At 39.1% G+C, this 13,648-nt stretch overlaps 1 protein-coding gene across 6 annotated transcripts in view; it reads right to left on the bottom strand.

Annotated features, from left to right (window-relative positions):
* The window catches only part of LOC139685644 (NAD kinase-like), a 243,241-nt gene that overhangs the window by 35,802 nt on the left and 193,791 nt on the right, over positions 1-13,648 (bottom strand). The window lies entirely within an intron of this gene.

Raw genomic sequence — 13,648 nt, 5'->3', positions numbered from 1 at the left:
TGCATTTACTATTAATAAAAAGTGGTTAGTTCTCTGCATGATATATGGATGAGTTATTGGAGTTATAATCATCATTAAAACCATTAGTGTCATGAATACTATTAGGGACACAAATTCATTGAATATTATTGATTGATAAAACACTGAATAGCATCACATTTCCTAAAACACTGAAATAAATATATCATGAACTCATTGATTCTTTAAAGCCATAGCTATTGATTGGATTGTCAAGGGAATGCCAAAAGTCAATTGGAGGAAAAACATCATTGCAAATTCCATTAATAAGACCAATGTACAGCAATTAGCAGTAGTGCTGTAGTAAAGGTTAAGTTTTTGAAGAGCCCCGACATTATGTTTTCCAATGGGGCAGAGTAACGTTAGGAAAGAGAAGGAGACAAACACTGGGGTACAAGGATGAGAAAAGGATAAGGTGAGCCTTGAAGACATATCAAATTTCATATACAAGTTTCATTTAAACTTGCAAAAGACTAGAGTGACAACCAAGTTACCAAATACATAGGGGTATTAACTAATTGGTGAGGGAGTAGGTCTCGACGTCCAAAACTCAAACTCACCTCCCTCACTACACCAACACTAAGATTAGTTTTGATAGATGAAGGCTGAGCCTTCATGAATGAATTAAAACATAATTGGAAATGGGCTCTTAGAAACACTACAACCTCTTTTCACCCATCACCCATGTCTCGGTCCTGTCCATCACCCTCATCCTCAGTTTTCTTCCTTTCATTTAGAAAGGCAGTCGGGTTGCCAAAATAATAAAATTAATATAAAATTTAATGGCTCTACTTTGAATTTTTGTCAGGTTTACTTAATTTGCACTTAAAACACAGTATATGTTTACATATATTTGTATACTTATATTACTATTATTAGGTTATCTACCCATTGAGGTAGGTTTTGAATGGACACAAAAACCAAATAAATATTGTTTCTCCTAACAAAACACAATCCAACATCCCACTCTATCACAAGTCCCTCTTCATCTCTGTATACTTCCTTCCTCCCTTCATCCCATCCAAAATTCTTATTATATTCCTGCCATTTTCTCATTTGGCTAACATTCTTCCCTCTATCACACTCTTTCTCTACAGTCCGCGGACACTCCTTCCTTGCCAATCCAGTTATTGCTTCTACATTCCGTTTCCTATCGGCGCCATCTGACTTTTCCATCTGAAAGTGTGACCCTTTTAACGCTAACTTTCTTCAAAACATTTTGTCGTTGGATGATACATTGTACTTTTTACAGTGACTCTAAAATTTTGTCTCAGCGATAAAATTGAGTCAACTCGTGAACACTTCCGTGACACGCTGGTATAACGAATACCATCATGGCCGCCGTTCGCTCAGCTCAGTCGTGAATGTCGTCAAAAATCAGTTGTTGTGCCAGAATACATTGATACTGTGCAAAACTATAAAATAAATGTCATCATGTGACTTATCGTGTGATTTAAACATCCTTGAGGATTAGTATGATGAGCATCAATTAGATATTCCATGAACATTTAGCTGTGAAAAAATTAGTTGTTGGATCCCGTATAATTTGACAAAAGCTCAAAAAGATGCTCGTGTCAATTGAAGCAAAGAAATGCTCAAGAAATACAATCGCGGTGCATCAAAAGCTGTGTATAACATCTACACAGGTGATGAATCTTGTATCTATGCGTATGAACCCGAAACAAAACATTAATCCACTGTATTAGTCTTCCAAGATGAGCCAAACCCGACAAAAGTGATTCGCGCACGAAGCACATTGAAGCAAATGATCGCCTGTTTCTTCAAAAAAACTGGGCATGTAGCAACCGTATCGTTAGATCAACGTAGAACCGTGAATTATGAATGGTACACGAGCATTTGTTTGCCAGAAGTACTCGGTGAAATACGGAAAAAGAAACGGTAACAAAGGATCATTCTTCATCATGACAATGCAAGCTCTCACATATGGGCTGCAACAACTACCTGTTTTACTGGCCAAAACGTCGACTTGATGGGCAAACCTCCTTACAGACCTGATTTAGCACCAAATTAAATCTTTTAATTCCCGTTTATCAAGAAAACATTGCGTGGCCTACGTTTGTCGGCGCCTGAAGAAGCCGTTGATGCATTCAAAAACCATGTTTTGGAGGTACCTCAATCGGAGTGGAAAAAAGTGTTACAAAAATTGATTCAAGCGCATACAAAAGTGTATTGATTATCAAGGAGAATAATTTGAAAAGCAATAAATTACTGTCTTTTCATTAGGCTGAAAATATAAATAGCAACCCTCGTATTTTGTCCTTTCAATTGAATAAAAACGAATAGCAGACTACATTTCGTCGTTTTGTGGAATTATCAGGTACTGCCTGCGGAAGAATACCAATTATACTACTTAAGAATATTTAAAACATAACCAAAGTTAAGTGTAAAGAAGTCAATTCCATTCATAAAAGAAATCTCTCAATCTATTGATCCTGCATCAGCTTCTTTAACTCTCACTTGTCGGATAGAAAAATTAATGAGACTCGCGAGTAATGAATCCAACTTGATGTGTGAATCCAACATTATTACTCGTAAATGCACTCGATCAGTATTTGAAGGTCTGAGTATGGTTTTCCGTTACCTGCATAACATGACTTTTGTGGCACTTCATGCATTTAATGGACTGGAATGCAACAGAGGTGCCCACCAGCCCCTGACTCCATGATTCTCCCCCCGACCCCCAATAAAATAAAATCCACACCTCGAAAACCTCTCCAAAAAAATTGGACCCGGCCTTATTACACCTCTAATCTTTTTAACCATTATTTATTATTATATTTTAAATGAATAATAAATTGTAGGGTAAAATGAATCTCTATCTACCCGTATTTGGCAAAACGTATTACCATATTAGGAGCTGCAAGCTAATAATAATATAGATCATCATTTGTAATTTGCTGATAAAAATGTGGTCAACAATAATAATCAATCAAACTTCGTCCACTAAACTTCCAACAATACGGTATTTTATCAAATTATCCCATGCCTCACAGCGTTTTAGCGGAAAAAATAAAGATACAATACTTTTCGGAGTACTATGGAGTCATCTGAAAATACTTGCGAATGCAATTTATAATAATTCTTAGTTTTTAAAACTTCCTTGAAGATTAGTCATTTTTCCTTCGACCCCTGGCTATCAAGTGTACGTATGTACAGGATATATATATATATATATATATATATATATATATATATATATATATATACACAGGATATACATATATAGAGTGCATACATACAATGTATGTACAAATGCATTCCGTATGTCTTCCAAGTATACCTTGTCTGTATATCCTGTATTGCCGTCTTAAGCTTGTGGACCCGAGATCTTCACATCGCGCCCTTGGCAAGCGTCTATTTAACTATAATTGAGTCATTCTACAGCAATCTCTTGTTAGAGAATCAAGTAATTTTATCCCTCCCCGAGAAATAAACACGCCTATTCAAATTGAAATCATCATCAAGCATAAACTTAATAAAAACCACAAGAAATCCATGGCCTCCTGGCAGGTTCCCTGGAAACCGAATTAAATATTTGGGATAGTTAACGGAATATTAGAATAACGAAAGGTACCGCTTTCCCTCTCGCTTTGAGGAAGAAGTATTACTAGTGTGGGCACGTAGGGTTCACACAGCTTCGCGCATCACTTAAATAAACTAAACTAAATAGAATTAAAATAAATCGTATTCGCTTAAATAAATTGCACTTAGCATCGATCACCACCGCTGTCACGTGCTCGTGGTTCCAATTCTTACCACTGCGTTAATTTGAGTGTGAATTAGCGATCCTCAAAACTCCTGATCACCTGATATCATCCTCATTTTGAGATCAGCAACCCCAGTTCAAGAGAGCATTGGTTTGGTTTCCCATTTCAGTAGACATCGATTTTCACACGGAATGGCAGCTAGGAGGGTAGAGAGCTTGGTGAACGATCCTTGGCTAAAGGGTTCAAATTCTGGCTGATACCTCTGAATACTATGCATGGTTTGTATAAAAAGTATCGGAAAAGTCTATGACAAATAGCTTTCCTTCAGATAATACTACAATGCCTCAAAATTCTTCAAAGTACACCCTATGAGCATCGACAGAATTTTGCCAGAGCGGTTTTTCCACGACTCGAAGGCTCCCTGGTAGGCGTATTCCAGAAGGTCCTTAAGGGTACGCGCGCAAGCATCTTTGACGGCACTTAAGGTGCCGTCCTTTTAGGGATGATTACACTTTAGAGAATCAGAAATAGTCTGCTGATGACAAGTTGGGACTGTAAAGGGTTTGGGGAATCGTAGCGATGACGTTGCAGAAGGTCTTCGCAAGCAGACACTCGACTCTGCTCTTGGTCGTCCGTCAAGACCTCCGGGACGAGCTTAGCGCGGATCTTTCGCATCGCCAATTTTTTTGCAAAAGTAATGGCGTACACTGTCATCTTATCAATGCCAATACAATCTGCGATCATGCGCACACTTAACCGACGGTCTGAATTCAGCACTTCACGCATGCGTCAGGAAAAAATCATGGCAGATATTTTATAAAAACCTTATATGTAAGCTTAATCCAATACATGTGTTTTCATGGATGCCATTGGCAGGGACCTTGAATATCGATGTGAAAAAAATCGCGAAAACTTTTAAATGGAGCGCGCTTTTGTTCGGCTCGGACACATAGTCATTAAAGCAAGAGCATAAGTGTATGCGGGAGGGAGGAAGAAGAATGGAAACGGTGAAATGAATGGGAGGTAAAGCCAAGCTCCAAGGAAATTCTACATTCCTCCAGGGGTCTGAACTCCGACGTGAAGCGAGCGGGTGGCGTCAAGGGGGTTCCTGCGACGCTCGCGATCTGCAGCCTTGTCCCGATAACTGCTCTTGGCCATTTGGTCTGGAACCGAGTGGAAGTTGCGTCATTTCTGCAGGGATATCGGGGCCGCCTCCGTCAACCTTCAGCCGGCAACCAAATCGCGAGGGAGCCATATGAATCGCTCCAGGGTTCAATACGCATCCGAGGCCACCAGTTAAGTAGCGAGTAAGATATTCGGGTACTGTAGGGCTGTTTCATATTGGAGCGTAGAACAGTGTGTAGGTCGTAGCGGGTCTCTAAAGTCCTAATTGACAAATAATTTAGCTTTAAATGATGTGAGTATCAGAGCTAGAGACGCATATAATTGGCCAAAGAACGTGAATCATATTGTAAGAGTATCGAAGGGAAAGTATTTTCGATACTGATTCGATTATAAAAAGAAAACGAAGCTCGTTAAATATTTGAGCAAACTTAATGTCGAGGAAAGTATTACTGTACTAGTACTTCCCATTTCAATAAAATAACTGATTGTCATCACTTTATCGAAAGCACATAATCAGACATAATTGGATACGAAGTAATGGGAGTTGGAGCTGAAAGCTAGTTATCCACTAAATCAGCCGGACAGTGAAATTTTGCCAATAATTTAACCTGCGTTCACCGACTGGGAACACCGGAGCGTTAAAACCGCTCGCTCATTTTGGATAAAATAGTTATTTCGAGCTCCATACAGGATGAAGTACGTTCGGCTGGGTGAGGCAGCACAGCACCAAAAATGCTGGTGCTATCAGGTGACGACATACGTGTTCTAAGAAACAAATAAATACCAATAAAATCTCGGATGGTGAAATTAAATGAAATTATTGACTTTGCAATTCCACGCACTCCATTTAAAAACGCGACCCAGCTTTCGACGTCGAACGTCACCATCAGGTGGCCCTTATAGAAGCAGACTTGGTGTACATTTCTTCTGAGCGGCGGGAGGGGGGTTTGGTGAGAGAGGGAGAGGGCAAGGGAGGGTTTAGGGGTAAAAAGTTAAAATGAAGCTGGGAGGAAAAAAGAATAACATCTTTCGGTGGCAATCATTGACTTGGAAGAGTGGTAGGTGAAAAAGTTACATTCTCCTCAGCTCACCCTCTCATTAATTATGTATTTTGTTGATTTAGATAGCAGGCGATGTCTTCTGTGTGGGGGCAAGTTCCGATAGGCAACTACATCAATATCTAGCACATTTAAATTCTGTCAATTCTCAAGTACAATTCACGTGTGAAAAAGAGGAAAAAGGATCACTGAATTTCGTCGACCTATTTATTTGTAAAAACAAAGACGGGTTGCAGTACTCCATTTTTTGGAAGGAAATGTAAACAATCCAATGAATTACTATAATTCCTCTTCAAGGCACTGCTTTGCCCAAAAGCTTTCGGCATTTCATGCAATGATCCGCCGATTAGCCTCTATCCCTAAGTCAAAACTCAATATAAATAAGGAACTTAATAAAATTAAAACGATAGCAGTTAACAATAGCTATTCAGCAGATCTAATTAATAAACTGTATCGGAAAAAACTTAGGAAAATAGCCTTTATCCACATTTAACACCCAGAATACTTTAAAGATCCTATCGCCAAATGGCGACGAATACTCTATCTAGGGATTATTTCTCAAAAAGCAATAAAAATTTTCGCTAAATATATAATTAAATGTGCCTTTTACAGTGGTTCATACCTTAAGAACCTGATATCTTACACTACAGAAAAAGTTTCCAAAAGCAAGAGGAGTGTAGTGTGTGAATTGAAGTGCTCTGAGTGTAACACGAAGTATATTGGGCAAACAGAACGAAAATTTAAAGAAAGGATAAAAGAACACCAAACACATGTAAAAAATAAGAATATCACATACCTATTTGGGAAGCATCTCATCGAAAGTGACCACAAAAGTGACTTTGTGATTAAAATTCTTCATTTTGAAAATAAAGGTCAAGGGCTCGATGCTTTGGAGAGGTTGGAAATTTTGAAATGTGTCCATTGTAAGGATGAACATGCCAACGAAATTTTGTACCCCTTCCACTCCCCACTCCTAGATTTATCACTCTTCTAAGTCAACAATTGGCCGGGAACGATGCAATTCTCTTTCCTCCCACCAATATTTTAACCTTTTCCGTTCCACCCTCCTTTTCCCTCCCTATCTGACCAACCCCCCTCCCTCGATCCGAAGACACGATATATACTACCTTGATCAAAAAGTTCCCGGAATAACCACCGTGTGGCGCTCCCATCGTTCCGATTTGAGTTCTGTTTTTTTTGTTAAATTGGTACATCTGTTGTTGATATTCCCTTTAAATCTTAGTGTCATAATTTGACATTTGCAAACGTTACGTAGCCAAGAGTACATCTATCTCTGTGTGTGTTGGCGATTTTTTACAATTGCAGAAATGGATTTAAATTTGCAACAACGAACTTGTATTAAATTTTGCGTAAAAAACGGATTTAGTGGCGCACGGACGTTGGAAATGTTGGAAAAGTGTTTCGGCAACGATTCTCTAAAAAAAACGGTCGTTTACCAGTGGCACGAGCGGTTCAGAAGTGGTCGTGAGTCAATCGAAGATGATGAACGCAGTGGCAGACCATCGACATCGAAAGTCGGTGAAAAAATTGATAAAGTAAAAGAAATGTTGGTCAATAACCGCAAATTAACCATCAGAGAAATAGCGGAGGACTTGAACATTGCCTATGGATCCGCCCAAGACATTGTGGTTAATGATTTGGGTTTCCGTCGTGTAGCATGCCAAAAGACCTCAATTTCATGCAAAAAAGAGACCGTGTTGACGTCGCAAAAGACATGATTTGCGAGGCTGAATCCGATCCCACATTCATCAAAAGGATCATTACTGGAGACGAGACGTGGGTTTATGAGTACGACACGCAATCCAGACATCAGGCAAGTGAATGGCGTTCACCAAATGAGCCGAGACCAAAAAAACCACGTCGTTTTCAGTCAAAAAAGAAGGCAATGCTGACGGTTTTCATGGATTACAACGGTGTAGTGCATCATGGATTTTTGCCAGACAGTAAACAAAGAGTATTATTTGGGCGTTATGAGACGTTTGCGTGAAGCAATTCGCCGAAAGAGACCAGAAATGTGGGCAGAAAACTCGTGGATTTTGCACCATGATAACGCACCGTCGCACAGTGCTATCATTATTCGTAATTTTTTGACGAAAAATGCAACAAATACCATCCAACAGCCACCGAATTCACCTGATTTGGCTCCCTGTGACTTCTTTCTGTTCAATCGAGTTAAAAAACCATTACGGGGAACGCGTTTTAGCAGCCGAGAGGAAGTAATGGAAAAATCGCAGGAAGCACTGATGGACATACCGAAAACCGAATATAAAAAATGTTTCGAGGATTGGATCAAGCGCTGGCATAAGTGTGTTGCAGTCGATGGGGATTACTTTGAAGGGGACAATATAGATTTAGATGAATAAACTTGTATTTTTAATTTTCTGAATAAATTCCGGGAAATTTTTGATCAAGGTAGTACATTTCATCCTTTGAAAATTGCGATATAATGAAGAAGCGTCTGACATGATTATTTGCTCAGAAAAACTTTACGCTTAAGTCGAATTTCGTAGAAACAATTTTTTAAATGAAAATTCTTGACAAAAAGTGTCTTATTACTGGTGTCATAATTTATCGTAGATTTAATAAAAAATGTTTCGAGGATTGGATCAAGCGCTGGCATAAGTGTGTTGCAGTCGATGGGGATTACTTTGAAGGGGACAATATAGATTTAGATGAATAAACTTGTATTTTTAATTTTCTGAATAAATTCCGGGAAATTTTTGATCAAGGTAGTATATATATATATATATATATATATATATAATATTAGGTAATCTACCGGTTAAGGTAGGTTTTTGGATGGACATAATTACCAATTAAATAATTTGTGACCCCTAGCAAAACACAACATCCTACTTTACATCAGGTCTCTCTTCAGCTCTGAGTACTTTCTTCCTCCCTTCATCCCGTCCAACATCCCTATCCTGTTCCTTCCCCTTCCTTGCTAGCCTAACATTCCCCCCTCAATTACAGTCTTCAACATCCCGCTGCCGGTCAATAACCCCTTCAGTCACTTTTCCTGCCTCCATAGGATTTCTCCCAACAAACCCCTCTCTTCGCCCACCATACCAAGATATATATATATATATATATATATATATATATATATATATATATATATATATATATATATATATATATATATATATATATATAGTATATATAGTCGCGGTAGTCCAGTGGGTAGAGCGTTGGACTGCTGACTGCAGAGGGTCCCGGGTTCGATTCCCGGGCAAGGCACTCTGGGCACCTGTAGCTCCACCCAAGCTATGTGATTTTTCGGGTACCAGGTCTTCCTGGGAAACCATAACCGGCACAGGGAAAGGAACTGGCCCCCTTACCCTGATGTGTGAATTTCACACGCCGTTTAGGGCTTAGTACTGGGTGAACTCTACCATCACCTACTAAACCGACCTTCGGGTTGATTACTGTGTTTATGGTTATGGTTATATATATATATATATATATATATATATATATATATATATATATATATATATATATATATACACACATATACACATATGCATATATAAACACACGCAAACACTAATATGCATATTAAGAATACACATCAATTCACTAAATCATTGAATGATTGTTGATTGTCTTTGAGTAGGTGATGCGTGTTTGACTAAATCATGACATTTTACATTCAACAGATTCAGGCGAGATGCCATATACATAGGTGGAGAAAAACATATTTGCGCTTTACCAAAGGTTTACTTGTAAAACTTGTGGAAAAGTGCAAATTGGTTTTTATCATCATTACATGTTGATCTTTATGTAAATATATTGGATGGTTGGATTTAATTTTGCCATCGTATTGTACGAGCGAGGAAGAGATTGGAATCTGCGAATCAGCCCCGTTATTTTACCTCGGTCAAATCTAACGATATTTTTCGAGGCCATGATAACTCCCTTTGTCGAAAGAAAACTCAGTTTTCATAGAGAAATTTCTCTGAACCTTGTCAAGAGCCTAAATTAAAATTTTCTCTCAAGTGTCCCATTTACTTTCTGTATATTCCAAATGTCTAACGTAGGGTAACACCACTTTCTTCATTTCTCATTACATTAGCCCGCAACCTGTCCAATGAAACCTGGCTTCTAGACACGCCAACCTCCATATTCTTCAGATGTTTGCACATTATTTGATCGATGACCAAATTCCCTAATTCATCACCAACTATAGTAACAGTTGTTTATTTGCAGTCGCAGGTGACTTCAATATGCCGGATATTGATTGGAATAACTATTTCGTACGAAAACCGGGAATTAATTGCGAATCATGTAAAAAAAACTCCTGAACATATTCTCCAACTTCTGAGTCAAGTTTCTGACACGAGACAGGAAGCATTCTGAACACATTTGCGAATAATAACCAGAGTGATTATAAATATGGACATAACTGAAAATATCAGCGAACATAAAGCTTTATTAGTGGACATGAAAAATAAGTTCATGGAAATGATTTAGGAAAAAGCGTAAAGCATGTATTCAATAAAAGGAACTTCAATGGGCTTCGAGATAAATTAAAATGAGAACTGGTAACGTTCAGATTAGAAATTGACAGCACTGGCACAGAACACTCTAGGAAAATGTTTTTAAATACGATTCATGTTCGGTTAAACAAGTTAATAACATACAAATTCCAACGTGATAATAAGAAGTCAAAATGGCGGTGTGGAAAGTTCACATTGGCGCTCAAGAGGCAAAGAAAAATTCACTTACATTTTGAAATCATAGTACAAAGTAATGACGAAGCCCTAATAAAGGAGCCAGAAGGCAATGGAAGGAAAGGTAAATATTTTCGAAACAAAAATGAAGCTTCAGATCCGGAAGAAATCCACATTACAGCACTCAAGAGACTTGCGACAGACATCGCACCTCCTAAAAAAACAATTTTTTTACAAGCACATAGAAAAAAGTTCAATACCTTGCCACTAGTGCATACGTAAACTCCGTCCACAAAAGCGGCAATATGTAGGACCCCAGTAATTACAAACCGATTTATTTAACATCAAAATCCCGTAAAATCTTAGAAAATAACATTGTTAAATATAAAATGATTTTACTCCGCAATAATTACATACCCTGCCGTAACAAGCACGGCTTTGGGAAGAGCAGACCACGCGAAACATAAAACGAGTCTTTTATTCGTTAAAACCTCAAATCCGAGGACAGGAATGCCCAAGCGGGTACCGTATTTTTGGTTTTCAAAAAAGTCTTCGACAAGATCCCACACAAGAAACTGATTCACTAACTGAGATACTATTGTACCAACGGGAAAGTGACTTCCCGGATTAGGGACTTCTAATCTAACCGTAAACAAATTTAGTCGTTGGCGCAATTAGTTCATTAGAGGGAGACGTAACCTCGGGAGTGCCGCAGGGTGTGTCATTGGGCCTCTCCTCTTCTTGATATACATTAACGACCCAAGCCGCCTTTTTTGTAGCAATCTAAGTTTTTTGTAGACGACACAGTGATTTCGAGAGAAGTAAGAACACGCGCTGATTGCGTGCTACTCTCATGAATACTTACACCTGATATCGATGTGGCGTGAAGAATGGGGGGTCAGAATTAAATGTCAGAAAATGTACAGTACTGAAGTTTTGTAATAAAAGAAAAAAATACGTAAATTATAAAATAGATGGGCTGGAGGTAAGCATTTCGGCACAGATGGAATACCTTTTTTAGATTCATACAAACAGATGAAATATGGTTTTACATTAATATGAAACCTTTCATAGGGTGCACACATAAGAAAAATATGTGGGTAAACCTTAAGGAGGCCAATTGACATTAAACCCATTGTTGGATAAAGTAGAGAAAGGTGGTAGAAAGATGTTACCATTCAATCGGGACGCACTACTTCAGTAGCTAGGACGCTGGGATGCTCGCCAGAAGGCCCAGGCTCGATTCTTGGAGACGCGTCTGGGCAAACTCGCCTTCACCCGAGCTGTGCGATTTTTTTCAGTGTCACATCTTCCAGGGAAACCGTGGGTAACACAAATTGCTCAGGGAAAGGAAATGACTCTCTACCCTGACGCGTAAATTAAACACGCCGTTGGCCTTGATACCAGGCGGGTTCTACCTTCACTTATCAAACCGACCTCCGGGTCACACCTGTGGTATGAGTGTGGCATACTACTCCTTAGTTCGGCCACATTTGGGTAACGCGGCAATTATCTGGGATCCATGGAATAAAACGTTAAGTAACACATTGGATATGTTTCCGAGAAAATCCGTTAGGTTTGTTACAAATTGGTACAGCAACACCATAAACGTGAACCGGAGGAATGAGGTTGAGAGCTTCTTGATAATCGAAAACAGAAGGCAAGTTTTAGACTTTTCGAAAGGCACAGATGACCTGAGTTTTCTCGCGACGCCGACAAATTATTCTGGGATCTAATGATTTCGATAGATGCGACCAGCGGGGTAAAATAACCGAGATTTAGGCACCGTCAGAGACAAAGTCAAGCACTCGTCCTTCCCACGCACGATACCCAGTCACAAAGAAATCGAGTCCGAACGCCAGTAAAAATTAACTTAAGACGCTCAAATGTTAAAAATTTAGTCAAGCACAACGAGTATTGGATGATTTTTATAGGCATGAGTGGGTTTTTGTGCAATAGTGTTTTCGTACATTAGGTTATATATATTCAAATGAGTGTGTGAACTAATATTTCTGAATGCATGGCTAGTGCCCAAAGACTCCTGCCACACGCCCCTGCGGAGACATGGAAAGCATTGTAGAGATATCCCAAGAAAAGGTTTGATGCCAGGGTAACACCAAAGTATTTGACTCGTTTTAAGTTGCTCAATTCGATCGCTTCTATTTCACGATTAATGCCTCACTCTCTTCTTTAATTCAGCAATTTTAGTGCTCTACATTCTCTGATATACAATTCTAACTCTTGATTCTTTGGACCACGCCGATGCATAGCCTAAATTGCTAGAGAGTGGCCCGTCCTTATTTTCCGGTAAACCACGGTCTTCTGCAAATAATCTAAGGCTACTGAAAGCGTGGGAACTTCGGTCGTTCGTGCATATCAGGTTGGGCCCAACAGCACCTTCCCATGGTAATTCTGAAATTGCGTCAGCCTCTAATAAGCCCAAACCATTGAAAATTGCACACTTTCTGTTTTACGGTCAGATACAAATTCCCTTTTCCAGGTGGTCACCTTCTCAGTACAGTATTACCATAATATCTTATTTTCGACTCGGCATCACGCCATAAGGTTTTGAAGATGTAATCGTATAGGAAGATATCAGAGCCTTTTACAACCGGCATTCTGCGTGCCAAAATACACGTATTAATACATGTAATTACAAGCAAGGAAAAATATAAATCTTTTCAACATTGACGAGAGAACAAGACAGTGATCCAGAACACCTAAGAACAGTTCCTCATGTCGCCTCTCTAAGTTCACACAGGGATACTTTCTGAATTGTTATCATCGTTAATATACCGGTTATGTAAGGTTTTGGATGGACACAAACTGCCAAACGCTACAGAGACAATGCTCTTGTCCCTCCCGACGAAACACAACCTGACGAAACACTATGAGCATTAAGCCCCTCTTCATCTCCGTGTACTTTCCTTCCTGCCGCAATTCCGTCCAACGTCCCAAGCCTATTCCTGCCCTTTCCTTGCTTGCCTAACATCCCCCTCGATTTCAACACTCTTCAACATCC

This window comes from Hetaerina americana, unplaced genomic scaffold, assembly GCF_022747635.1.
Source record: "Hetaerina americana unplaced genomic scaffold, ioHetAmer1.1.p SCAF_12, whole genome shotgun sequence".
Taxonomy (NCBI): domain Eukaryota; kingdom Metazoa; phylum Arthropoda; class Insecta; order Odonata; family Calopterygidae; genus Hetaerina; species Hetaerina americana.
Note: the sequence above shows the minus strand (reverse complement) of the source record. Positions and strands in the feature narration are given on the sequence as shown.